Source organism: Lissotriton vulgaris, chromosome 1_1 (genome assembly GCF_964263255.1).
Source record: "Lissotriton vulgaris chromosome 1_1, aLisVul1.2, whole genome shotgun sequence".
Taxonomy (NCBI): Eukaryota; Metazoa; Chordata; class Amphibia; order Caudata; family Salamandridae; genus Lissotriton; species Lissotriton vulgaris.
The window spans coordinates 112,067,946-112,094,569 of NC_141685.1; the positions used below are offsets into that span (position 1 = coordinate 112,067,946).

At 47.7% G+C, this 26,624-nt stretch overlaps 1 protein-coding gene across 1 annotated transcript in view; it reads left to right on the top strand.

The window, feature by feature from the left end:
* The window catches only part of LOC147737652 (uncharacterized), an 84,721-nt gene that overhangs the window by 21,775 nt on the left and 36,322 nt on the right, over positions 1-26,624 (top strand). The window contains exon 2 of the mRNA XM_086939586.1: positions 12,247-12,365. The gene's annotated coding sequence lies outside the window, so the exon portion shown is untranslated. The remainder of the gene's footprint in view (positions 1-12,246; positions 12,366-26,624) is intronic.

Below are 26,624 nucleotides of genomic sequence, written 5' to 3' on the forward strand. Positions count from 1 at the left end.
CACATAATTATACGCTACATAATTACACTGCACTCAATGCAACATACACTACAAACAATCACATTCAGTGCCACATAATTACACGCCACACAATTACAATCTACTGAATACAACATACACTCCTCATAATACCACTCAGTACCCACATAATTACACGCAACAGAATTACACTCTACTCAATGCAACATACACTCCAAATACCACATAATTACGCGCACTCAATGCAACATACACTACAAACAATCACACTCAGTGCCACATAACTACACGCCACATAATTTCACTGCACTCAATGCAACATATACTCCAAATACCACTCAGTGACACATAATTACATGCCACACAATACCACTCAGTGCCACATAATTATATTCTACATAATTACAATGCAACATACACTCCTCATAATACCACTCAGTGCCACATATTTATATGCTACATAATTACACTGCACTCAATGCAACATATACTCCAAATACCACTTAGTGCCACATAATTACATGCCACATAATTACACTGCACTCAATGCAACATACACTCCAAACACCACTCAGTGCCAGATAATTATATGCTACATAATTACACTGCGCTCAACACAACATACACTCCAAATACCACTTAGTGTCACATAATTACATGACACATAATTACACTGCACTCAATGCAACATACACTCCAAATACCACTCAGTGCCACATAATTATATGCTACATAATTACACTGCGCTCAACACAACGTACACTCCAAATACCACTCAGTGCCACATAATTACATGCCACATAATTACACTGTACTCAAGGCAACATAAACTCCAAATACCACTCAGGAACGCAAGGCGGAGAAACCAGCAGGGGAAGACCGGAAAGACAGAGAAGACCTAACAGCTTTCCGAAAGAGAAAACCGGAGCCCAGGGGAGGTAACAGCTTGTCGGCGAGAGGAACACCCGAACCTGGCGGAGGAGGGAAAGCCGAAACAGATGGAGACCAGACCTCACTGAGGACGCAGAGTCCCCACGCCACGGCCCCGGAGGGACGTGGCTCTTCCAGGTGCGTGGGCATCTACAGGCTTTTGAAAAGGGGCTGAGTCAAAGAGGGACGTGAGAGGAGGCTGAGGGGTGAAAGGAACCCAGGAAAAAGGAAATAAGTGAGACAGAAAGGAAAGACAAGAGCAGAAATCATCGGCTACTCTTCTTCTTTTGGTTGCTCCAACCCCCTCCCTTCACATATATGCATAGCAATTATTTATCCCTGACATCCTCCCTTGATTAAACCATAAAGCAAAAACACTTACCTGAGTCTTTACCTTCTGTCCGAAAGGCGGCCGAGGCTCACCTAAGGGACTGAAGTGGAAGAACCTGTGGGAAAGAAGAATACAAAAGAGACAATCAATCATTGTGATTTCCTGTAATACTAATAAAAAGTGCATACCAAGAAATTATTCAATGCAGTGTGCTCCCTCTTGACCGACTCTTCTACAACGGGGTGCTACATACTTTCCCTACAGGGAATGGGAGACAGCAGAGACCAACAGACACACACACACACGGGAAAGCAAAGTAGGAAAACCCTACATACAGTTTTTTAGGTCTCGGTAATATCCGGTCGGCAGACCGGATGTCCGAGAATTAATGTCAGTAAGAGGGCTGCTTTATCCCGCCCTCTTTTTGGCTCTCCCTCCATTGGCTGGCTTCCTAAACAGAGGCCAGCCATTGGAGGAGAGAGCCGTCCCTCTGAATAGGCTCCGTCTTTTTCGGATTTGGGGGCGTCATTTTTGCTGTTCTTTAGCTCGTGACGTAGTCCGTCACTCAGGACAGCAAAACCACGCCCCCAAATCCGAAAAATATCGGAAGCTCGAGTCCGCCATTTTCTCACCGTCTAGCCTGCACCAACTCGTCCCCTGTGAGGTCGCCTCTTCAGTCACCTTGCAGCCTCCCTCTCAGCCCCTGCAGACTCCCACTTCCCTACTCCCTTTCGCTCTCACCCGTCCTCCCAGTCCGTAGCTCCATGCTCCGGCAGGCTCCCTCTCGGCGCTTCTCGTCCTGCACGCTCCTCTGCCCTGTAACCTCCCACCTCCCTGCACTCTCACTCTCAGCTCGCCTCCATCCAGTCTCCCTCCACCCTCTACCCACCCGTACCCATTGACCCTAGAAGACCTCGGATACCGTATGAGCCCTGGATCCCACCGATACGCGAACACCCCCCCCCCCCCCCTCCCCCCCCAACCCGTCTTGCCGGCGGCGAGTTCTAGCATAAGGAAATCCTCAGGAGCGCAGGCCGCTGGCAGCGCGAGCCACGTCAGGCTCATAACTCATTGCAATCATTGAATTAGCATCAGGGTGTCTAGTGAGGGGACAGGCGAGAGGCTGAAGGTACGGGGGCTCACAGGGGGGAAAGCACTTTGAAGCGACAGTCACCCGTCCTCCCAGTCCGTAGCTCCCTGCTCCGGCAGGCTCCCTCTCGGCGCTTCTCGTCCTGCGCGCTCCTCTGCCCTGTAACCTCCCTGCACTCTCACTCCCAGCTCGCCTCCATCCAGTCTCCCTCCTCCCTCTACCCTCCCGTACCCATTGACCCTAGAAGACCTCGGATACCGTATGAGCCCTGGATCCCACCGATCTGCGAACACCCCCCCCCCACCCCCAACCCGTCTTGCCGGCGGCGAGTTCTAGCATGAGGAAATCCTCAGGAGCGCAGGCCGCTGGCAGCGCGAGCCACGTCAGGCTCATAACTCATTGCAATCATATAATCATTGAATTAGCATCAGGGTGTCTAGTGAGGGGACAGGCGAGAGGCTGAAGGTACGGGGGCTCACAGGGGGGAGAGCACTTTGAAGCGACCGTAAAGTGCCAGATTAGAACTAACGAAACCAGTGTAAATTTAAGCGGAGGTGGCTCTTGGGCATTTTTGCTTCTGTAGCGAGTTACGAAGCAGTGTATGCGCAGGTGACTTTTTGTGTACCTTCCAGGCGGGTGCAGGTGGTTACTGTGTGCCCCCTAATTGTGTGCGGATGCCTCATACTGTTCGTTCCAAAGTGAATGTGTGGGTGCCTGGGACTGTGCATCTCTGGTGTGTGCTTTGCAGAAGGCCTGTGTGTTGTGTATGTTGTTCAAGTTACACGAGCGTTTGAGCGCGCATGGAACTTTAACAACAACGAGAGCTTGTGTGTTTAGGCGCGTGAGTGAGCGGATGAATGTGTGTTTGTGTTTAAATGGTTGCGCTTGTGAGTGGATGCATGTTGTGAAGGCGTGTATATGTTTGAATGTGTCGTGAGTGTGTATACTGATTGGTTGGAGGTCGCGTGTGATTGTATGGGTTTGAAGGGACCGTGTTGGATACTTAGCGGGAAATTTACGGTTTCGAGTATTCATGGGAATGTATCTGAATCTCGAAGGAACAAAATAAAGTATGCTTTCAACTACCTGTTGTTTCCTGGATTCCTTGGCATAATCTTGCACTTTACAATACTGTGCATCTGTTCCTCCCACTCCCCGGTATATGTGGTGCATTGTATTGCCGATATCGCTTTAGGCAATGCCTGCATTTCCGAGGCTTTGGACGCGTGACATCATGTACTTGGCTCTTTCAGTTGTGAGGATTCTGCCTCCATCCTAGATTGCAAGATATGGGCTTGTGTTTAGTATTGTCTTCACTACCTGTAGAAACCTTACCTCCAGGTGCCTGCTGAAAGCAGGTACTGTCTGTAGCACTCCGATGTGCAGGCGGCTGACGCTGCTTTTTTCACCCATTTGTTTGCATGGGTTTGGTTTAGTACAGTTTATGTCTCACAAGTCAGAGACAGATGGTGTTGGGTATGTACATATGTTATGTGAGCGGTCACGAGCGCTCGTAGCTCGTGACAAGCTCGTGCAATGTGACACTGTGTTGTCTTTTAAATATGTAGAGATGGCATGTCCTTTTAGGTGCATGGAGGCCAGCAGCACATGTGTACTGTGTATCCGTGAGGTACATGTGGTTAATGTTCCTGCACCTCACAAGTATGCGCAGGCTGCTAGTAATATCTGTGTAAGAGACTGGAGTCGCTACCTCCAGGTGTGTGCAGCAAACTCCAGGCACCTGTTGATGCCTGGCACTCACTCTACCACCCAGGTATGTCCTAGCAGATGCTGTGTGAACCTGCCAGGTGTACGCATGTGGCTAGCACTTAGTGTGCCTCGTGCTGGTTTCCAAACCACTTGCAGCGCGTGTATCTCCTAGCTGGCTGGTAATGCCTGTAAATCGCTAATGTGCCGAGCAAGTTGCTATTTCTGTTCTGTACTTTATAGGCATTTTATCTTCCCTGTTTCAGAATGTGCTGTCTTTGTGATTGCCACACAGCTCTGTGACATCACAGCCTGCTGTCTCATCAGCCCATCCACATTAGCAGGTTTGAAGTGCTGACATATGGTTCAGTGCAAATCATCTGGATTAAAATTAGTTTTCATTGAGAAATTTAGATGCGGGTTAACTGAGCGGCTTCTGCGTGATAATTTACAAAACTTGTACTGTGTAATGCCACGCTCTAGCCTTTGTCCTAATGAGACGATGCCAGAGTGGCCAGCGCCCGGGCCAGAGTAAAGGAAGCTTTTGCACCCACAGTATGTGTCCTTCTTTGCAGATAGGTGACATGCAAGAGATGGGGGTGGGGGGAGAGAGATGGGCGGATTTTGTGTGTGTGTGTGTGTGTGTTTGTATTATGTATTCTGTATGCATCCTTGACTAACATCATGACTTATTTTAAGACCCTGCATGGTGTCCTTTCAGACAGAAACTCGGCTTCTCTTTCCCCACTGGGATCACGGATTTGGAGGCCCGAGTCAGTAAGGTAAAATGAATGAGCAAACACGCAGTGAGGCTTTTAGAGAGAGGAGAGGGGAAGGGGGGGGGGGGGGCGAGGATGTGGATTTCGAGCATTTGACATATGTGATTATCTATCCCAATTGCGGAATGAAATGCAGCATTTCATAGACTTTGAAACAACTGAGTAGTAATAACAGTAAAATAGCTCCCACCTTGAACCATATCTTAAATAGCACCAAGGGACACTGCCCATACTCCCTAGAACAGTTTCCTATACCCTTTCGTCGTCCTTCCTTTCACTTATCCATCCACACATCGGTTCCTGCTTTCACCCTTTATACATCCACATTTGCATGCTTCCTTCATTGTCCATCCACTCGTCTCTATATGCATGCATCCATTTATCTTTTTAGCCATTGATCCAGTCACTAGCCCATCACCAATCCTCAATTCACTCTGCTACTCATTGCTCCATCCATTACTCCAATTCGTTCATTCTAAAGTCCATCCATCCTTCCACCCTTCACCATTTCTTCCTTCTTTGTTTCGAAGTTTCCTTCCTTCTTTCACTCTTCCTTTCCCTTTCTATTCTTGTCTTTCTTTCTGCCCATCTCACTTTTTCCTCCTGTGTAGATAGCTTTTTGTGGGGGTGGCTCTGTGTGTATAAATGCAATAGGTCATGCATATGCAAGCGATTAAGCTATTGGCATTGTAAATGACAATGCTATTTATTTATGATTAAAAAAGTCATAAGCAATGCCAATAGCTCTACCTTTAATAATGCCGAGACCATTGCATTGTAAATGCTTGTATATGCTTGCATATGTACATTATTTTAGAAAGATGGTGAAACTATTGATTTTGTTCAATGTGCTTATTTTGCTAATTACTTTTATCTGCTTCTATTATCATTGCAGCACATAAATTCTATACAAGAAATAGGATGGTTCAATACATAATGAAAATGCTAATGTTATATTATTTTAATTTGATTTCGCACAAGAATTACCACTAAGCAGAAACTCCTTAAAGGAGAAATTTAGGATTTGTTGTAGTACCACTCTATCTTTGTGAAGTTGAAAGAAAGGCTCTTATTTAATGCCTTAAGTTCATCAACTCTCCTTAGTGAGGTTATCGTTATGAGGAAAGCAACTTTCCATGATAGGGATTGTAACTGACATTTGTGCATTGGTTCAAAAGGCGGGCCCATTAGCCTTGTAAGGACTATGTTTAAGTTCCACTCTGGAGCAGGGGGAATACTTGGCGGTATAACCCTTTTTAATCCTTCCATGAAGGCTTTAATCGCTGGTGCTCCTTCAGTCAACAATTTTGTCTAGACTGTATTACGGGAACTGCCTATACTTGGGCGCGAACAAGGCTAGCGTCAAGCGTCTTCAAAGGGCACAGAATGCAGCTGCTCACATGCTGATGGCCCTTGGGCACACTTGCTCGGTTTCCCTTGTACTTCAGAAACTTCACTGGTTACCGGTAGAAAAGCGCATTCAATTCAAGGTGCTTTGTTTGGCGCATACGATCTTGTCACCTAAGGCACCGGCGGGACTGACGAGGCTACTAGAGTTCTATGCGCCACGACATCCTTTAAGATCTGCCGCCTTAGCTCTGGTGTGCACCCTGCGTGTCTGGAAAGCCTGAGTGGGTGGCCGTTCCTTTCGCAGCCTGGCCGCGCAACTCTGGAACTCACTCCCTGTGTTCATCAGAGTGATCCGGAATCATCTTGCATTCCGTAAGGCCATAAAGACCTGGCTCTTTCCGGCTTAAAGCTTTTCGTATCTGGTTCTTGTCCGGGAGTCTGTGGTCTGCGCTGGGACGCCCCGCCGCTGGGGCAGCCATGTGCACTATAAATCTGATAAATAAATAAAATAAAATAAATAAATAAATGTTTGTAATTCTGAGGAGATATGATATTATTCTATTCTGACTCGTGTTGCAGGCGAACCAGAGTACGAGTCTACACTAACTGTTTATTGCTCATTTTAAACTAATAAAGAGATTCAATTGAAGGACTCTGAGACTCTGAAAATGCATCTCTGCCACGGACGAGACCTCTCTGGTTGTTTATTCAGAAGCAGGAGCAAATCTTGCAACAATACCTGAACTCCCGACAGTCATCTTCAAAAGTCTGAGTATAAAACAAGCTTGCAAAAACAATTTTCTTTACAGGTGCTTGTTGTTGTCCTAGATATTCATGTATGCATGCGTATCTGCGGTGGCTGTCCTTAAGTGGCATTTTGTTAACTATTCAAAAGTGTACTCAAAGCGAGCTCTGGCTGATGCTTGCGCATCCACGGAGCCATCGTCGAATGAACAGGTTTTGTTTAAGTAAAGCACATTCAAATATTCTCCCTGTAGATGTGTGTGCATCAGTGGTAGAAGCGATCTTTGATGAGATTTGTTAAAGCAAGTGCTATTTGAAGATGCAAGTAGTGCATGCGTGCACTTGCGGCACGTTAGAATGTCAGCGTGCTTGTGTGCGCAGTCAGCTCTTTTTGGAAGCACATACTTATGATTGTGGCGCGCCCTTGCTTGCTCCCGCAAAGCGGATGCCGCCACAAGCATGAGTATGTGCTTCCAAAAAGAGCAGAGCAACGGCTAAAGGTCCTCCTATGCAGCACATGCGCACTGCGTATGCGAGACCTAAAAATGGCATCCAGTATGGTACCCTTTACATGGGTGCTTGTGTTTATCAGCTGTTTCAGTTGCATGGCCTCCATGTCATGAATTAATCTAACTGCCGTGGTATTATCAGGTTCATCCAGATGGAAGTTAAAGTCCCCCAATAATGTAATGGAGCTCTTGCTGGCCACCATGTCTGCTATTAAGCTGGGAAATTCCACTAGGAATGGAGTGGGGGGTCCTGGGGGTCTATAGAGCAGTGTGCCTGAAAACGAGTTACTAGCCGATGTTTTAGGCTGAATTGTACAGTTTCACTGTTGGTGGTGGCAACGGACGATATCATGCATTCATAGTCGTTTTTGTAAATGATTGCTACCCCGCCTCCCGTTTTTCCCATCCTACCTTGTCTTTGGATAAGGAAATCTGGGGTTAGTCCTTGGATTATGTCTGGGTCGGACCAGTCTTTCAACCACGTTTCATTAACGAAGAGAATGTCAAGTTCTTCATTCTCTATTAGCATGATGATTTCTGTGGTGTGTGCTGGCAAGGATCTACTGTTAATAAGTCTCATATCTCATTCCTTGTGGGCCTATCTAGTTGTAGTGGCCCTTCAATCTTTTATGAGTTAAACTTAGTCTGGCAGAGAGGGCATGACATCTTCTTCCCTATGAAGCTTGTTGGCGCTAGAGTTATCTCACAATGGGCTCTACCCAAGTATCTCAATGAGAGTAATAATGCTCTATCATATGTGATGAGCTTACCGTTTTCTGGGACGAATTCGGCATGGTTCCTTGCCCTTGACCGTGTCCGGATGCAGACGGGCTAGCCTTAGGCACGCCAGCAGCGGGCACCATAAGTACTAACATGAAAAAAAAGTACATATACAGCAAACACTTATTTAAAGGTTAATTGCAGTTAGGAAAAGGAGGTAACTAGGCCTTTAACTTTAGGAACACCTTCATTCTTAATAGCAGCCACTAGATATACATGCTTTGTTTCCCTACCCCGACTTTACACCCCGCTGGCATCAGTGCGGCCCTCGGTCACACCATAGACCAAACTTTGCGGCCCCCGGGAAAATGTTTGTGAGTATGCGTGATCTAGATCAACAAAAGGCGGGAGTAGTTAGACAATAGAACGAAACAGAAGCATGCATCTCTAAAAGGCACAAACGGGAACCAATGAAAACAAGCATTGGCATAGCCAATAGGTCTTGCCTTTGGGACCTTATAAGTGTTTAGACATGCAGCAGTTGATGTTGTTGCACCAAGGATATTGTGCTGGATAACTAAACACTTATAAGGTCCTAGAGGCGAGACCTACTGGCGAGGCCAATGCTTGTTTACCTGGTGGGCATTGGCTGACCGCTGCCTGGTCACTGAGGCCCTAGTGAGGTTGAGACATATTTGGGGGAGTTTTAGCCTCATCAGATGATGCTGTGCAGGCCCAGGTACAATGAGGCGCAGTCGGTGCTGACTGGGAGTGTGTTCTTTCACTTTCAATTGACGGGGCTGCCCCCCTTTACTCTGGTGAAAGCCAAAAATGGAATTCAAGTCGATCTTCTCATCACACAGACAAAATGTCACCGTTTGCTGAGGCCTTCAAAAGAGTGGCCCAACCCCAGCAATGAGGGCCAACGAGCATTGTGGATACAAAATAATCATCCATCGATGCAACAACAACAAATGAACCCCGGAGAGCAGGCTCGAGACCCCCCCAGCAGCAGACAATCTTTGTATCTCTTCGCCTCACCTGGGGTTTCATGTGGGGCCTGGGCTCCCTGCTGGGGTCGGGCTGAGCTTTCCGAGGCCTTTGTGTAACCCCAGGACTGAACGATGAGCGCGGGTTTAGGAGGACCGTAGATGGACAACTGCGCATGCACCGAGAACAGACACTGCTTCCCAGCACGGGTTAAAGAGGCCTATGAATCAACTGCGCATGCGCTGGGGATAGACTCCGCTGTCACCACAATCCCACTCCAGAAATCGATGCTAGAAAGATTCACAGCACAGGCTCCGGCAGCACGGAGCGCAGGAAAGGGCGAAAGCTCAGGGCCAGGACATGATAAATGAGATACAACAGCTGCCTCCCGCCGCGGAGCACGAAGAGCCTCGTGCCACAGCAGGGTGAGCTGTATTTTAGTGCAAAGCCTCCCAGTTCTGCTCCCGGGGGGGGGGGGTGTCTCTCCTCTGCGCAGGCGCAGTGAGACTGAGCGGCCTCTGCGGGGGGGGGGGGGTTGTCTCTCCTCTGCGCAGGCGCAGTGAGACTGAGCGGCCTCTGCAGCGGCGTGAGCGCGCGCGTCACTCGGGGGCAGTAACACACCGGGACACACTCCTCACAGGCAGCCGGCCCCCAGCGTGCCCCACCTCTCCCCCAGGCCCTGCAGCCCCCACTGAGCGGTGAACAAGGAGAGGTGAGACACTCTAATCTCAGTTTCCAAACTCCATTGGTACTATACTCTGCACATGCGCATTTGTTACTCTTAGACCCGCTTTAACCCGCGCTCCGCTGCGGGAGGCAGTGTCTGTTGTCCGCGCATGCGCACTTATACGGCGCGTGTGACCGACTACTCTAAGCCTGGCTGCATACAGTACGTCTCTAAACTGCATTGGTGTACTACCCTTGAGCGCATGCGCAGTTGTTAATCCTAGGCGCGTGGGGGCGGGGCCTGTGGTGTGAATGCTCCTCCTCTACCAGGGTTCGGGGCCTCTGTGGGGGCGGTGATTGTGGGAGTGTGGCCTGTGGGGGCGGAGACTGTTTATGTGGGGTGGGGTGGGCGGGGTCTGGGGGGGGCGGGGTCTAGAAAAGTGGGAGCGGGGTCAAAACAGCAAACATGCCCAGACCGGGGGCGTTGCATTATATAGGGAGGGGGCGCCATATGTTTCTGAGTTTGATTTCCTGCGTGCACGACGCCTGTGTGACTAGAATTTGGAACTCGCTTCCTCCGTACCTCCGCACTGCCACCTCTTTTCGCATCTTCCAAAAGGACCTTAACCCCTCCGTTGCTCATGGCGAGCGGAGCTCATTATGCCCGTTGGAACGCTCGCACGCTGGGCTGATTCCCCTGCCATGCTGAGCGTTCCATTAAACGGGTGCGACCGGAGCGCCGTGGCTCATGCCGAGCTGAGCTCGTCATGAGCACAGGAGGGGTTAAGGTCCTTTTGGAAGATGCCACATTACCTCAGTATATGGCTTATGAAGTTTGTTGAGCCATCATTTTGTTATTTTCATTTCAGGCAGGTCTCAGCACGGAAGATACAGGTCAGTTAGGAACGTGGTGACATCTCATATATACACACACAGGGTTAAGGTAGCACGCGGGTATTCACGTAGCGTTTGAACCATTGGTTGTGGAAGCATGTCATTAAGCACCTTTTTCTACCATTTGATTCAATTTTTAATGTGCATGGCAATTAACTACAAGCAATCGCGGTTGTGGTTTACTGAATTCCCATTGAATATATAGCAAAAGATACATGTAGTTTTTTGTTGGTTTATTCCAGTATTCCCCTGAAGAAGGTAGACATACCAAAATGCATTGGGAAAAAAGGGACATATGCTGAAAAGCCCCATGGGCGAGACAAATAATCTTAAAAGAGATCCTGGACTGAATGGGAGGCCAGTGTAAGTTTCTTCTGGCTAGCGAGGCTGAGGCAAGCCTGGGGAGATTAAGGACCATCTTTGCCGCCGCATTCTGGACCATTTACAAACGATGAATAAAGCTCTTATTTATACCCACATAGAGGGCGTTGCAATAGTCCAGACTTGATGAAACTATTGCCACAGTGGCTTGTTTCCGAGCATCAGGAGAAAGATAGTGGGCAATCTTTCTTAGAACCCTGATGATGCCGCAGCAGGTGGAAACAGTCCTGCTGACCTGATGTTCAAAAGAAAGCGTGGTGTCTATAAGCACCCCTAGGTACCTAGCGAACTGGGGCGGGGGGGGGCGGGCAATCCCCAAGTGAGGGTGGCCACCAGTCATTTGACCAGATATCCTGATTACCCCAAAAATCGACACCTCCGTTTTCTCCCAGGGGTTTTAAGTCTCTTCAGTGACACAAGCTGCAATAATAGTTTTTGTCGTTGCAAAAAAATATGAATGGCCGACGAGTTTCAGTAGATCAAAGAATGGAAGGGCTGGGGAACTGTCAGTCATCTCACTGCTAAGCAGAGCAGTGTCATGCTTCATCCTCCGTCAGGCCTCTGATTTTGACCAACATCGATTAGAACACTGGGACCTTAGAGACCATCCTTTTAATGAGAAAAACAAAACTAAAAGTCCCATAAGCGCTTGCTACGTGCCGGGATTGTGCTTGCATTTCTCCTGTTCTGAGTATCCTGCCCCTGATATTTCCTTCGTATCTGTACTGTATGTAGATATCCTGCTTCGTGTGCAGTATTGTGGGGCTGTGTGCGACTGTGAGACGACCCTTTTAGTTCCTTATATGAAAATGAACCTCTTAAATCCTGATTCAAGTTTGTGCACCGGATTACAAGATCTGCCCTTGTATTTTTGTGACCCTGGATTCCGAACTGCTATAACTTCCATATTGCCTGCTGTACTCTTGCTTGCTTAGCGGCCGGCTGGGTCGGTTGTAGGCCCATACTTGTAATTGCTTGTACTACTAATAAAGGTTAAAAAAAAAAAAGTCCCATAAGCAATAGTGGTGGAAGGTGTCACACATGTCCTGAGACAACATCCGATTCAGCGCATCCAGTTCCATTTTTTAAGTATTTGACACTATATTGAATTTATAACCTTTGTTTTTTATGGTCATGAGTCACCAGAATACTAAAAACGTGTCTTTTATTTTCAAGGTCAATTAAGTAATGGTCACCAGCTTGGAAGCTCTGTTAATTCTTCAGTATTTGTCATTGATCTCCACATGTGGCTGGTTTGGGTCTGCCCCCTGCATCTATCCCGATAACTCGCACAGGTAAGGACCTTGTAGCAGCAACATGATAACACCATACTCGTCTGTAAGAAGTGCGCTCCGAGGCAGCTATCGGATCATCTTTGTGAAACAAGCAAGCGCCAATATCTGCTATGTACATGTGTTAAATAAAACAGTCAAATCACTGTATACTGTTCCGGAGGTTCAGTCCCAGAGTCATTATCTATAACTGAAAGCAGACACCCTAGGAAGCATGTGCTCTTAAGACAAGTTGCGTTCACTCACCTGAAGGTAACATGCTTCATCATTGGGCTATACTCCTCACCAGGCCAGCGCTACAATGCCTGGCAGGCACCACAAGAGGGCACTTTGTCGGAGATCTTTTATTAAGTATGCCGGATGAGCATAGTAGGACACAGGATGTTTGTGTCATAAGATGTGAGATTGGTGAAAGTCTGAATATAATTTATTTATTTAAACATTTGTAAAGCGCTACAAAGGCCCTTGGGCATCTCAGCGCTGATATCTGCTAAATTCAGCCCTAAAGGAGGATCTACTTATTGGTCAAATAACCAAGTTTTGAGTTGTTTTCGAAAGGACCACAAAGAGGGACTGTTCTTTATGATTAGCGGCAAGGAGTTCCAGAGCTTGGGTGCGGAAACAAGAAATCTTCTGTCACCCCATGAGACCAGTTTGGTACGGGGTACTTCCAGCTGGAAGAGATCAGAGGACCGCAGGGACCTAGCGGGCCGGTAGGGGATGAGTTGTTGAGTCAGAAAGGCCGGTCCCTGGTTGTGCAGTGCCTTATAGACAATGCACAGAGCCTTAAACTTAGCTCTGTTCCTAATGGAGAGCCAATGCAACTCTCTGATAGTGCTTGAGACTGATTGGAATTTGGGGATGTTACCCAACAGTCGGGCAGCGGCATTTTGAATAGTCTGCAGCTTGTTGAGGACTCTCTCTTGGGCATTCAAGAATAGAGCATTACAATAGTCCAAGGTGGATAAGACCAAGGACGTGATCAAGGTTTTGCCAGCTGAAGTAGGGAGAAAAGGGAGGATTTTTTTGATGATTCGTAGTTTATAAAATGCGGAGGAGGCAATCTGATTTGCATGAGGAAGAAAAGTAAGCCTGTCATCAACCATGACACCCAGGTTCCTCACATTGCTGACTGGGGTGGGCGGTGAACCCATGGACTGTGGCCACCAGCGGGAAGACCAATCTGGGGATAAGTGTCCAAAGATGACCACCTCGGACTTATCCGAGTTCAATTTGAGGCAGTTGGCGGCCATCCAACTTCCTATAGCCTGCATGCCCAGATTGAAGTTATCAGCCACTTTTTGTCCGTCATTTCTGATGGCCAAGACCAACTGGGTATCGTCAGCATAGGAAGTAAGGCTCATCCCATGAGCTCTGATGGTGTTGGCAAGGTCCGACACGTATATATTAAAAAGTGTCGGACTCAGGGATGAGCCTTGGGGGACTCCGCATGGCAGGGACAGGGTGGTAGATTGAAAAGGCCCTATGGTGACCACCTGAGTCCTTCCGGCAAGGAAGGATGCCAGTAGGGTCTTAGCCTTATGCTTAATCCCCAGATCTTCGACACGGTCGATCAAAATAGCATGATCGACTGTGTCGAATGCTGCTGAAAGGTCCAGCAATATCAAGACCGCAGTGCCACCCGCATCACAAATGATTCGGATATCCTCTGTGGCCTTGATCAGGGCCGTCTCCGTCCCATGATGTTGGCGAAAACCAAACTGAGAATCATCCAATAAATGATGGAGTTCTATAAAGGCTGAGAGTTGGGCATTCAAGGCCTTTTCGACAACTTTGGCCAAGATGGGCAAATTGATCAACTATCGACCAGTTCCCGCAATATAGTTAATGTGATCTTCCTCGTCCATGTTGAGATTAAAAACGGTGGCAGAGAAATTGAGGAACTAATGGCCCCTATCACTGTGTGAAAGTGTCTATCATCTATGGACCTGCTCGTAAGCTGGGGTCTATACTTTGTTCATGCCCTGTGTAGTCATGGATCAATCTGTTGGCATTTCATCAGGACCAAATATGGGAAAATGGGTAAATGAGACCTAATCTTCTCCACAGCGTGAGGAGCTCTGTAACTCAGCGCCCTGCAACGTGCATAGGTGAAAAGGTGCCTATTAACATCTGGTGAGCAACAGGTGAGCACTGCCTAACAGAGTGCACTAGATACGGTAACCCTCCTAAAATGCAGGAGATACTGACTTATCCATTAGCGAGGACGCCGCTTCAGAGGGCAACTGGTTTGAAAAGCACATGCTTCCTAGTCTGCGTTCAGTTAGAGATAATGTCTGTGGGACTGAACTTCCAGAACAGTATACTGTGAGTTGATTTATATGAAGAATGTGTATACTGGACTGTCATTTTCCTCAGCATCTTTTGTGCTATATAAAATAAAACACTACACATCGGGAGGCCAACACATCTATCATACATGTAATGCAAAAATAGCAAAAGGCCAAGCAAAGTAGCAAGTGACAATTGTCTTTGCAATGGACAAGAGCATCCACCCTAAAGCAATTTGGAGAATATAATGCTAATGCTACAAAATGTATTTTTATACACTTTTCTCCTAATACAAGTCAATGGAACATGAACACGTGATAGAAACAGTTACTGAAACAACACTAATGAGTAGGAGGCAGGATCTTCTCTCGAGAGGAATGTAAGGAGTCTGTGAGGTGCAGATAAAAGATACACAGAAAAGCAGCAGAATTCACTGTTTCTGGAAATAACACTTCTGTTTGTCAATATTCAATTTACTACAAGATACAGGAAAGTGTGCAGATGGACATCACTAAATAAGATGGTTCTGGGCCCTAATAGAATCATGTAACTTTGCAGGCATATTAAGGCGAACAGAGACATCAAATTAATATAAGAATATTGTAATTTGGTAATGTAATATATCAATGCACGTTATGGCATTCATGGGTAACCAATTATCGGTATTAAAGAAACCAGTATATCCAGTTATGCTTTCTCCATTCCTTCTTCCCAGTGGCCACCACTGCTGTTAGCCAGCCATATTCAGCCGTGCCTCCTGTGACTTGGAATCCTGCATTTAATCAGTACCCAAGGTCGTCAATGCTTCTAGCCAACTCCAGTCACTGGTGCCACTCGCACCCCACCACCCTTGGGTCTGTTATTATATTAGCCAGCTCCAGTCAGTAGTAGCCCCTTGGGCCTGTATGTAAGCCTACTAGCCAGCTCCTGTTGGTACTGGCCTCTGGGACCTGTTATCATGCTAGCCAACTTGAGTCATTAGTAGCACCTTGGGACTAGTGATCATACTAACCAACTTCAGTCAGTATTGCCCCCCTGAGAGCTATTATCTAGCTAGGTAACTCCAGTCAGTAGTGACCCCTGCACCTTAAATCCTGCAAATATTCAAAACCAGAGGTTAACTCTACTGTCAACCAGATCCAGTCAATATTGACATGTATTGTTACCCTGCCTGTAATGAATACCAGAGGCCAGCGTTGTTGCTAGCCATTCCAGTCACCAGTGCCCGTCACATATTATCCTCAATAGGGTCAATGCCAAGGCCTGTGCAGCTGCTAACCTGCTCTAGTCAGTAGGGACCTCCCAGACCTGTTATTCTGCATATAATCAGCAAGGCTTCTGCCCTAATAACACTCACCCCACATCCTTATGGTATATTAGCAATGTAATTTATTTACATCATACGGTAGGTACCGCACTATTTCACACGATCCCAAAAAACAAAGAAAATCAAAAATTGCCTAACCATTCAGCACTCCACCTTGTCAAAAATTACCAAATCACACCAAGCACTATAGCCTGCCACATCACATGGCACACTCAGCCACAACATGACCAGATACCACGGCAGAGATTTGGGGCCATTAATCCTCTGTTCGAGGCATGTATGCTGTAGATGCACATGCTTTGAACACTGTTGTTTTTCTTCGAAGAAGTCTTTCCAGTCGCGAGGTAAGGTGACTCCTCCTTTCGGTGATAGTGCGCATGGGCATCGACTCCATTGTTGTTTTTTACCCCAAACTGGTTCAGATGTGTATTGCTGCGCTCTGAAGCCGCTCTTCGGGTTCCTCTCAGTGTGCAGTCCACTTTACCCTCAACGGTATTGATTAGGTACGCGTTTCCCTGTTCTCTGCGTTTCAAATCGATCGACAAACTCTCCATTTTCGATAGAAAACCTTGTGGGCAATCATCGGGCCTTGCTGCATAGGGCCAGCCATCTGCAAATGAAATGGATTCCATTTCTGTCCTGGGTGGCACGCCAAGTACCCTCACACCGACCTACATCAAGTTTGTAACTTGCGCCTCTCTCCAGAGCACAAGGCGGAAGACTGCGACGCTTGTAAGTCGTTTCGGTCCAAGAGGACTCTACCCGATCATCAGACTCGATGACGAGAGCGGAAGCGTCAAAGCATTCAACACACTCTGGATATCTTTGCAGAAGAATCTGACCAAGAAGAGATAGAAGCGTCCTCCGTAGAAGAAGAGGCCCTCTCGATTCCAGAGTCCGATTCCGTGCTCGAAATCTATCTGGAGTCCCAAGATGTGCCTTCAGGACATGCTTTCGAGGGAAGAATCTGACCAAGACGAGATAGAAGCGTCCGCCGTAGAAGAAGAGGCCCATCTCTGTGCCAGAGTGCAATCGTTGGGGCATGCTGGGGCAGCCATGTGATTGCAATTTTACGTCATGCCAGTACCATAGGCGACTGACCAAATGTATAGGTTATCATGCGTCCTTTCTGACAACTAAAGAGGCCTAATAAACAGCCTTTGGGTGTCAGCTCAATACTTAGTTGTGTGGCATGCACCATTTCTTCGACAGCTATTTGCCAGAAGGAGTGTATTGCATCGCAGATCATGGTTAATGTAAGAAATCAGCCCCCACAGTGTTGCAGCGCAAGCATATATCCGGGCAAGACCCGACCATTCGATGAAGGCCTTGTGGCGTTAAGTAGGTTCTTCGCAGAAAATTATAATGTATCAGCCGAAAATGGGCATTACTAGAAACCATGTGTGTTAGTTCACAGGCCCGCTACCAGTCTTGATCTTCCATTGGAATGTCAAGGTCTAAATTCCAGGCCTCTCGGTCTGTGTGTAGTGCCTACTGTATCTGATTGCATTGTACTGTAAAGATCCATAATTAGGTGTCTACACGTGCCATAGGTTAGCAGTATTTCCAGGGTTTGAACATGCAGCGGAGCTGTCGCAAAGCATGGCCAGGTGTGCTTAGTTATGTCTGCCAAGCCTGCATCTTGTAAAAATAGCCACTGGCTTAGACCAAACTCTTTGCGGGCATGTTTAAAGGCGATAAGTCTCATCTGGGTACAATTCACCCTATTGCTCGCATTCCCCTCCCTCCATGCCTGGAAGGACAAACTGAGTGCCATCTGCCTGATTGATTTTAATATCCAGATTGAGAGCTCCCTATGGAATGGTGCGCCCTTAAGTACTCTCACTACAAACCATTGCCATATTCTGGCCATCTGTCACACAATATATGGAGTATCTCTCGGTGTACCTAATTCCTCCATTAACAGCTCTGGAAGACAACCAGCGTCCACCATTTGCTCTAAGAGCCGCATTTCCCAACTAGGGACTGTGTTGAGCCATCGAGCTGCGTGTTGCAATTGAACGGTGTTGGACTTGGCCCTTAGGGCTGGTTCCCCCCTAATCTTTTTGCTTTTATTTGTGACCCTGTGTTAGTGATTTTTGGGTCTCTGCGCACTTTTCCCTGGGTCCCAGAGTGAAAGTACGTGCGTGTAGTATGGCTGGCCTGCCCTCCCATAGGAATGCATGGGGAATGTGTGTGTCCCTGGTAGTTCCTGATGCGTGGGGAGTGCAGGCTCGAATTTAGTATGTGTAAACTCGTGAGAGTGAATGCTGCGAGATGGTGTATGCGGCATGTAAGTGTCTAGAAGGGAAGTGCTACTTCTGGACATTGAGATATGTGTGCAGTGAGGGTGCTGGAGCGTGATTGGCTGGAGCTGGCTGGCATGCCAGGCTCCAGGAAGTCTGGATGGGTCTGCCCGGTGGTGAGTGGGAGATTAGCAAGAGTGCTCCAGAACCAGCTGCGACTGGTTTCTCCCCCACCCTGCACCCTTAGACAAAGGATTTACAGTATAAGAAGGGGCTGTGTCCCCACTGAAGTTGTTCTCTTTTATGATCCTGCCAGAGGGGGCTGCTGCTGCTGCTGGGGCCAGGAGGATCGCCACTTGGACTGTCTCCCTGCCTGGAGACCCAGTGTGCAGGCTCTGGCCCAGCCTTGCCCCCCTGCCTGCCTCCAGCCCCTGCTGGAGCTTGTGCTGTGCCTACAGCGTTGAGAGCGGTGCTCTCTGTCCTTCAGCGCTGGGGAGCGCTGAAATCTCCTGCCTAGCGCTTGAAAGCGCTTTATTTTGCCCATAGCGCTGTGAGCGCTGTATTTTCGTCCTGTGGCGCTTGGGAGCGCCTTTCCTTGCTGTTAGCGCTGCTAGCGCTTTGGGTGCCTTTGCCGGTGCCCACCCGGCATCTCATCGCCCTGTAATGTGATCTAGCGGCGCGGGTGCCACCCCGCTCATCTGCCGCTGGTATTGTGCCCGTTTTGGAGATATTAATTTATCACGAGGGAGCCCACTCCTCGGATAATGGGACCCCGCCTGCCTATCTAAAGCGAGCCGCAGCGACCCGGAAGTGTTCGTGTGCCCGGCCAATCACAGCGCGGCCCGGGAGAGGCCGACCGGAAGTCCCGCCCCCGCAGCGGAGCAGAGAAGCAGCCTGCCGAGGCTCCCGAGGGAGAAGGGAAGCCCCGCCGAGAGGAGCCGACGCCGCAAGGAGATGCCGCCTCCCGAAGTGCCTGGTGAGTGCGGGCGTGCCCTGGGTCGCGTCTCTGACCCAGTTGTTTCTGGGTCCCTGAGTCCCCCGTGAGGGACTCCATCCTGCCTGCCCTTGTGTTCCCGAGTCTCGAGAGACTCGAGGGGCCCGGTCTTTGTTCCTGGAGCCGCGAGGCTCAGACCCGGCCCCCTCGTTCTGTGAGCCCAGAGAGGCTCGGGGCCATTCCTTTGTTCTGGAGCCCGGAGAGGCTCCAACCCGGCCTAATTGTTCGTCGAGCCCCGAGTGGCTCTCCAGTGTTCTGGGTTCCCCCGAGAGGGCCCCCCCCCTGCCCACATTCGTGACGAGCCCCGAGAGGCTCAGGGGCACCCCTGTTCTTCGAGCCCAGAGAGGCTCTTGCCCCCACAGTCATTTTAAGAGCCCAGAGAGGCTCTGAGAGTGCCATTTGCTTTGCGAGCCCTGAGAGGCTCGAGTGCCCATTCTTGTCTGAGAGCCTGAGAGAGGCTCAGTAGGGCCAGTTCGTTGTTCTAGAGCCCAGAGAGGCTCCGCAGTGCCACAGTGGTGGTTCTTGAGCCAGAGAGGCTCCAACGTTGCCCTAACTTTCCCTGCACCAGTTGCCCAGCACTTTGTGGGCAACTGCCACGTTTAGACCCCCTGACTTTGGGACACAGGGCGTCCTAGCCCTAGAGAGGCCAGTTGGCCTAGGGACAGTCACAGGTGGTGACTTAAGTGAGTTTGGCGCAATTGTTCATTTTGCTTACACCTCTGAATGTACTGTGATGCATCATGTGTTTTCCTCCCTTACACCTCTGAATGAATGTTATGCATTGCATCATGTGTTATGTTCTTACACCCCTACAGGTATTGTAATACTTAGGTGGTTGTTGTCCTCCTAGCGCAGGTGGTGCTAGTGAGGTCCTGTTACCAGTGATTACTGGTTGTGTGCTCTATTTTTATATTATGTGCTACAGTGATTTTACATTCTAAAGTGCTATTTCTAAAAGTGTTACTTCTAAAAGTGCACACCCTTGACAGTGGTCCAGGTGGCCCTGTCCTGTACATTATCCCCTGTAAATTCTGCCCGTGCCTCAGGCGCAATGTAAAGTGTGTGTTTTATCTAATGTATGTTTATTGGAATACAACGGCTATTTTTATATATAACCTTGTGTGGAGTTTCCTTTGTGGTGGGTCTTGGGTGTTGTTGCTGGGGTGCGTGCGCAAATACTTAACTCATATCGCCTCCAAGTTTAGCCTTGCTGCTCGCGCCACGTTACCTAGAGGGTGAGCAGGGGTTATCTTGGCGTGTAACTCCCTTGCCCTGACTTAGGAGTGGTGGTCTCTGACTGACTTTGGCGCAAGCCCTGGCCAGCCAGGGATCCCATTTCTAACAAACGGCATAATATTAGGGGTCCAAATGTGGGACCTCTGATCCCCCGCTGCATAAGGCCTGGCAAAAGCCTCTCTGCTATGTGTAATGGCCTTGTTGAAAGATGAAGGGCATGATTGATGGACTTCCTGAAAAACTCCGAAGAAGATGGGATGTCTTACTTCCATGCCTGCTTTTTACCTATTGGGAAGGGCCATAGAAGGGAGTGGGGTCCTGCTTATTTTAGCTTCTGTTTGGGATTTCCTGTCGGGACCACTGTGCCTTGTGAAGGAGGGATTGGAGAAACCTCTTGTTGAACCTTAGCAGATATAGTTGACTATGTGCTTGGTGTTTGCTCCAGTATGTATTAGTACGTGGAAAAAGCAAGCAAAAACATTGAGGACAGCCTAGCTGCAGTAGCTCTGGTGATGCCAAAAGGCTGCTATGGTTGAGTTCCAGCCTGGGCAGATAGTGTGGGTTTTGGGGCCTGTGGTTTCTTGGGATCTGCACGGTAAGTGGAGTGGACCCTACCCTATCCTAGAAAGAAAAAGGGAGGTTACCTACCTGGTAGACCCTGGCTGTGACAGGAACCATAAGAGGCCGTCCATCTCAACCGCCTTACACACTACTATGACATGGCAGATGTGACCTTGCTCATAGTTCCAGATGAGGATCAGGAAGCAAAGAGCGAACCTGTCCCTGACCTGTCCAACAATCCAAAAGGTGGGTCAGTGGAAGGTGTGGTCTTGTCAGACACCCTACCTGCCCATCAGGAGACTAATTGCAGGCAAGTCCTAAATCATTTTGCTGAGCTCTTCTTTTTGACGTCTCGCCAGACTAGGTGGTGTATCCATGCTGTAGCCGCTGATGAAAGACTACCTTTCGAGAATAAAACATACAGGCCGACTGAACATGTGAAAGAGAGCATCAAAGCTGAATTAAGCATGATGCTGGAATTGGGAGTTTTAAAGCCTTCTGAGAGCCCCTGGACCTGCCCAATTGTCTTAATCCCCAAGCCTCATAACCAGGATGGTAAGAAAGAAATGAGGTTTTGTGTGGACTATTGGGGCGTGAATGCTGTGACCAAAAGCAATGCATACCAAACTCCATGGGCAGATGAACTTATTGACAGGTTGGGAGCAGCCAAGTATTTGAGTATGTTCGATCTCACATTAGAGCACTGGCAGATAGGTCTGATGACTGCAGGAGCAAAAGAAATATCTGTATTTTCAACCCCAGATTATCAGTTCACTGTAATGCCCTTTGGTTTGAAAAATGCACCTGCCACTTTTCAAAGGTTGGTGAACTAAGCCCTTGCTGGATTGGAATACTTGAGTGCAGCATATCTACACAACATTGCTGTCTTTAGCTCCACCTGGCAGGATCACCTGATCCACCTTAGTAAAGTACATGAGGCTCTGAGAAGAGCAGGCCTCGTTATCAAGGCCTTCAAGTGCCAGATAGGGCAGGGAAAGGTTGCATACATGGGTCACCTTGTTCGTGGAGACCGGGTTCAACTCTTACACCCCAAGATCTAGACCATTCTGGACTGGGTGGCTCCAACTACCCAGACTCAAGTGAGGGCCTTCCTTGGCTTCCCTGGTACTATAGTTAAAGTTATAAAGTTATAAACCGTTTTGTAGCGCGCTCTGCTACTTGTGAGTATCCTGGCGCGGGGAAGGGATCAAAGCGGCATAGAACAAGACAGAGAGAGCATCCTCCTAACCTGCATTCATGCAAAAAGGTGGGTTTTCAGATGTTTTTTAAAAGCAGTCACTGTCGGCATGGAGCGAAGATGGAAAGGGAGGGCTTTTGAGGGATTATGCCACCATTGTGGCACCCCTCACAGAACTGACTTCCAAAAGAATGCCCACAAATAGTGAACTGGACTGTGAGCTGTCTAAAGGCTTTTGACACGCTGAAGAAAGCAATGTGCTCTGCAGCTGTTCTGAAAGCTGCGGATTATGTCAAGCAATTCATTGTGCAGACTGATGCCTATGAACATAGGAGCAGTGCTATCCCAAAAACATGTTTTATAACAACAAGGGACCCCAATTCAGTCAGCCAGGGACCTCGGGGAGCAATTTTTCTAAAACAACAACGGTCCCGTGCATAAAACAGTTCACAGCCAATAAATATAGACGAAATCAGTTCTATATTTTAGAATGACATGTCCAGCCGGACAGAGGTCCTTCAAGTTTACTAAATAAATAAAATTCCAAGGTAGAACAAGGATACCTTCCACAAAGCCCCTGTGTGGTAAGCAAGCCTGTGCCCAACACTTGCGGGGTGATTACAGTTGGAGAAAATAGGAAAGGTTTAAAGGCAAAACAAGCGTTTTTCTGTTTACATATGCATTGTACAGAAAATATCAATTAGCACCGTTACATCAATCTACACAATCAAATATTTGTATAGGGTGCATGAGCAAGTTGACGGCGTTTCGGTTCCCCTAACGGGTCATGGGAACCATCATCAGGACAAACAAATAATTGCCTTTTTCACTAAACCTCAAATTGCCTAAAAGAAAGAATAAGAAAAGTACAGACTTTAAGAACAAGGTACATATAATTAAAGGAAAAATAAAGTGACTCCTTATGCAACGTGCATAAACTCGTTGGCCAGGTAGTGGTACCGCACTGTTTCTACGGGTGACATGGTAAACCTAGTAGGTCTATGTTTTATTTACAGGATTTTAAGGACATGCGTCAAAAAATGCTAATCAGTGCCTAATAGACAACGGTGGTTGCGCAAATTACCCAACGGAGTGCGCGTGATGACTAATTATCTCCTTGTCGTGGTGGTGTCTACTAAGAGCCCGACAAATCGTGTGAATTGGGGCTCTATGAGGACTGGGGGGCACGCTCTGCTTACCGAGGCAGTGCGTAAATGGTCATTTATACAAGTCGATGCTCAAATTAGTCCGGACGTTCGGTAATTTGCGCAACCACCGTTGTCTATTAGGCACTGATTAGCATTTTTTGACGCATGTCCTTAAAATCCTGTAAATAAAACATAGACCTACTAGGTTTACCATGTCACCCGTAGAAACAGTGCGGTACCACTACCTGGCCAACGAGTTTATGCACGTTGCATAAGGAGTCACTTTATTTTTCCTTTAATTATATGTACCTTGTTCTTAAAGTCTGTACTTTTCTTATTCTTTCTTTTAGGCAATTTGAGGTTTAGTGAAAAAGGCAATTATTTGTTTGTCCTGATGATGGTTCCCATGACCCGTTAGGGGAACCGAAACGCCGTCGACTTGCTCATGCACCCTATACAAATATTTGATTGTGTAGATTGATGTAACGGTGCTAATTGATATTTTCTGTACAATGCATATGTAAACAGAAAAACGCTTGTTTTGCCTTTAAACCTTTCCTATTTTCTCCAACTGTAATCACCCCGCAAGTGTTGGGCACAGGCTTGTGTACCACACAGGGGCTTTGTGGAAGGTATCCTTGTTCTACCTTGGAATTTTGTTTATTTAGTAAACTTGAAGGACCTCTGTCCGGCTGGACATGTATTCTAAAATATAGAACTGATTTCGTCTATATTTATTGGCTGTGAACTGTTTTATGCACGGGACCGTTGTTGTTTTAGAAAAAAATCCCAAAAACATGACCACGGTCACGATCAGCCAGTGGCTTTCATCAGTAGAAGGCTAATCCCAGGGAACAGCGTTGAACTGCCATTTAGATGGACGCCTTTGCTGTGGTTTGGTCCCTTGAGAAGTTTATGTCCAACCTGTTTGGCTCTCACTTCCTAGTTCAAACCTACCACGGGCCTCTCCGATGGTTAATACAAATGGCTAAAGTAGTCCATCTCCCTACAGGGAATAGACTTTGAAGTGAAACAGAGACCTGGGACTGCCAGTGCAGATGGACTTTCGAGGTTGTCCCATTTAGACAAGGTTAAATGTTATGTTATGTTAAAAATACTTATAAATTGCGCGCACCCCACAAGGTTTCATGGCGCTGGGGACAAGGGAGTCCTGCCGGTAAGTGATTCATTCATAAGTCTGGCGTAAGAGCCAGGTCTTTAAGAGTTTCCAAAATTGAGGATATGATATCATCGATCTAATGTCCTGAGGGAGAGAATTCTGAAATTGAGGGGCCAGGACTGCAAATCTTAGTTCCTCCCAATTTCTAGCGTTTAAAGGACAGAGTAGCTAGGGGATTCAAATGGGAAGACCTAAGATCCTGAATGTGGATATATCTGTGGACCAGAGTAGATACAGACACTGGGCAGTTGCCGTGGGGCGCTTTAAAGAGGAGGCATCCCAACTTGAATGCACTACATTCGACTACCAGAAGCCAATGTAACTTTTTCATAAGAGGGGTGACATCCTGCATTCTTGCCTGGCGATAGATTAATCTAGCAGCCTGGTTCGGCACTAGTTGCAGTCTTTTAGATTGATATGCCGGAATGCCAAAGTAAAGAGTTAGAGTAGTCAATGTGAGAGATGACTAAGGCTAAAGCAACTTGGGTAAGAGCTTCAGTTGTGAGAAATCTGCTCTTCTCCAGTAATGGGGTAACTTTCATAGATTCACATGCGTGAATCATTCCCCGTCGTCGAAGTTGGATTCCCACGGGACATAGAATAGCAATATAGCTATAGCATAGCGAAAGCATAGCTAAAAGAGCAATAGGAAGTATTGTAACATGGAAGTTAATAGGAAAAAACTCGTCACTTTAATAACTTGTCCAAGTCATTAGATATGGTACAAACTCCAGCCAATCAGGTGAAAGCATCCTCTGGAACCTTCTCCTCAGAGGCTCAGGCTCTCAGATTTTCTACCGCACGTCGTGTGAAGGGAGTCTCTCTGAGCTCTGCTCAGTACCTCTACCTTTTCCCTTCAGAAACTCTTCAGAATATCTTCAATGCTTTGTCTACTACAAAGAGGTCACTCATCAGACACTGTGAGTCTTGTGGGAAATTCTGGCTTCATTCCGAAGACCCCCACAAAAAGTGTGTCTATTGCCTCCACTCTGAACATCAGGTGAGAGATTGTAAAATCTGCAGGACTTTTCCTCAAAAGAGACAGAGAGACATGTCTACTTCTGTGGTTACAGAAACTCAAGACCAAGGATAATCCCTTATCAGATGTTATGAGTGATTCCTCTCTCAGGGCTTGTGAGGCGGAGATGGTATCTGCTAAGGCTAAGGTGCTCAAGAAACACCACACCTCTACTCATGAAGACCAGACTTCTTCTTCAAAAAGGCTCCTGCTCCTTCTAAGGGACTACTTAAGCCCTCTACACCTCCGAGATCTGCCTCTAAGTCTCAGGCGTCTAAGTCTCTTCCTGAGACAAATTTGCCTAAAAAAATGGGTTCCTGCTACAACGACCACTTCCACCTTCTCTTCTCCTCAACCTACAATGATAATGTCGTCAGCGTCCTCTCCGTCGACGTTTGTCATGGTGTCGGTGAAGCCTCACTCGTCTGCCACCTCCCTCACTTCGTCGTCGACAAAAAAGAGGCCTGTCTCCGGTCAGTCGTCGACGGATGCCTCCTCGCTGACGAGACGGTCGATGGCTCTTAAGGCTCCACCTGCTTCGTCAACGGTTGCCTCGACGACCGTTGACTCATTGACAGCACAGAAGCCTTTCCTTACGGAACTTCAACCACGCTCTTCGTCGTCAACCGCTGAGTCGGCGGCGGCATCCTTGGTTCCACCTTCAGCTTTGATGTCTCTAGTCCCCTTGAAATCTTCAGCAACACATTTGCCGCCTTCAGGAACGACGGATGTTTCCCTACTTCAATGTCAACGTAGGAACTCTTGTTTGGATCTATTGCCAATTCAACCGTCTCCAAATCTTTCTGTGGAGCTTTTTGACTATGGGGCTAATGAGGAGGTTTCGGAAGATGATGACCGGTTCCGTGCTGCTCGTACTCCTTCCGAGCTTCTCATCAAATGTCAAGATATTGATGATGACCAAGGATATGATTATTACCCTGAGCCTAATACTCAACCACCACTTGAGAATCCAACTGTGCAGATGCCCATGTCTCTCATCTCTAATTTGCAACATGTGCTTGATGACTACTTCTGCCGATTTCCTCCCTCGGAATCAGCCTC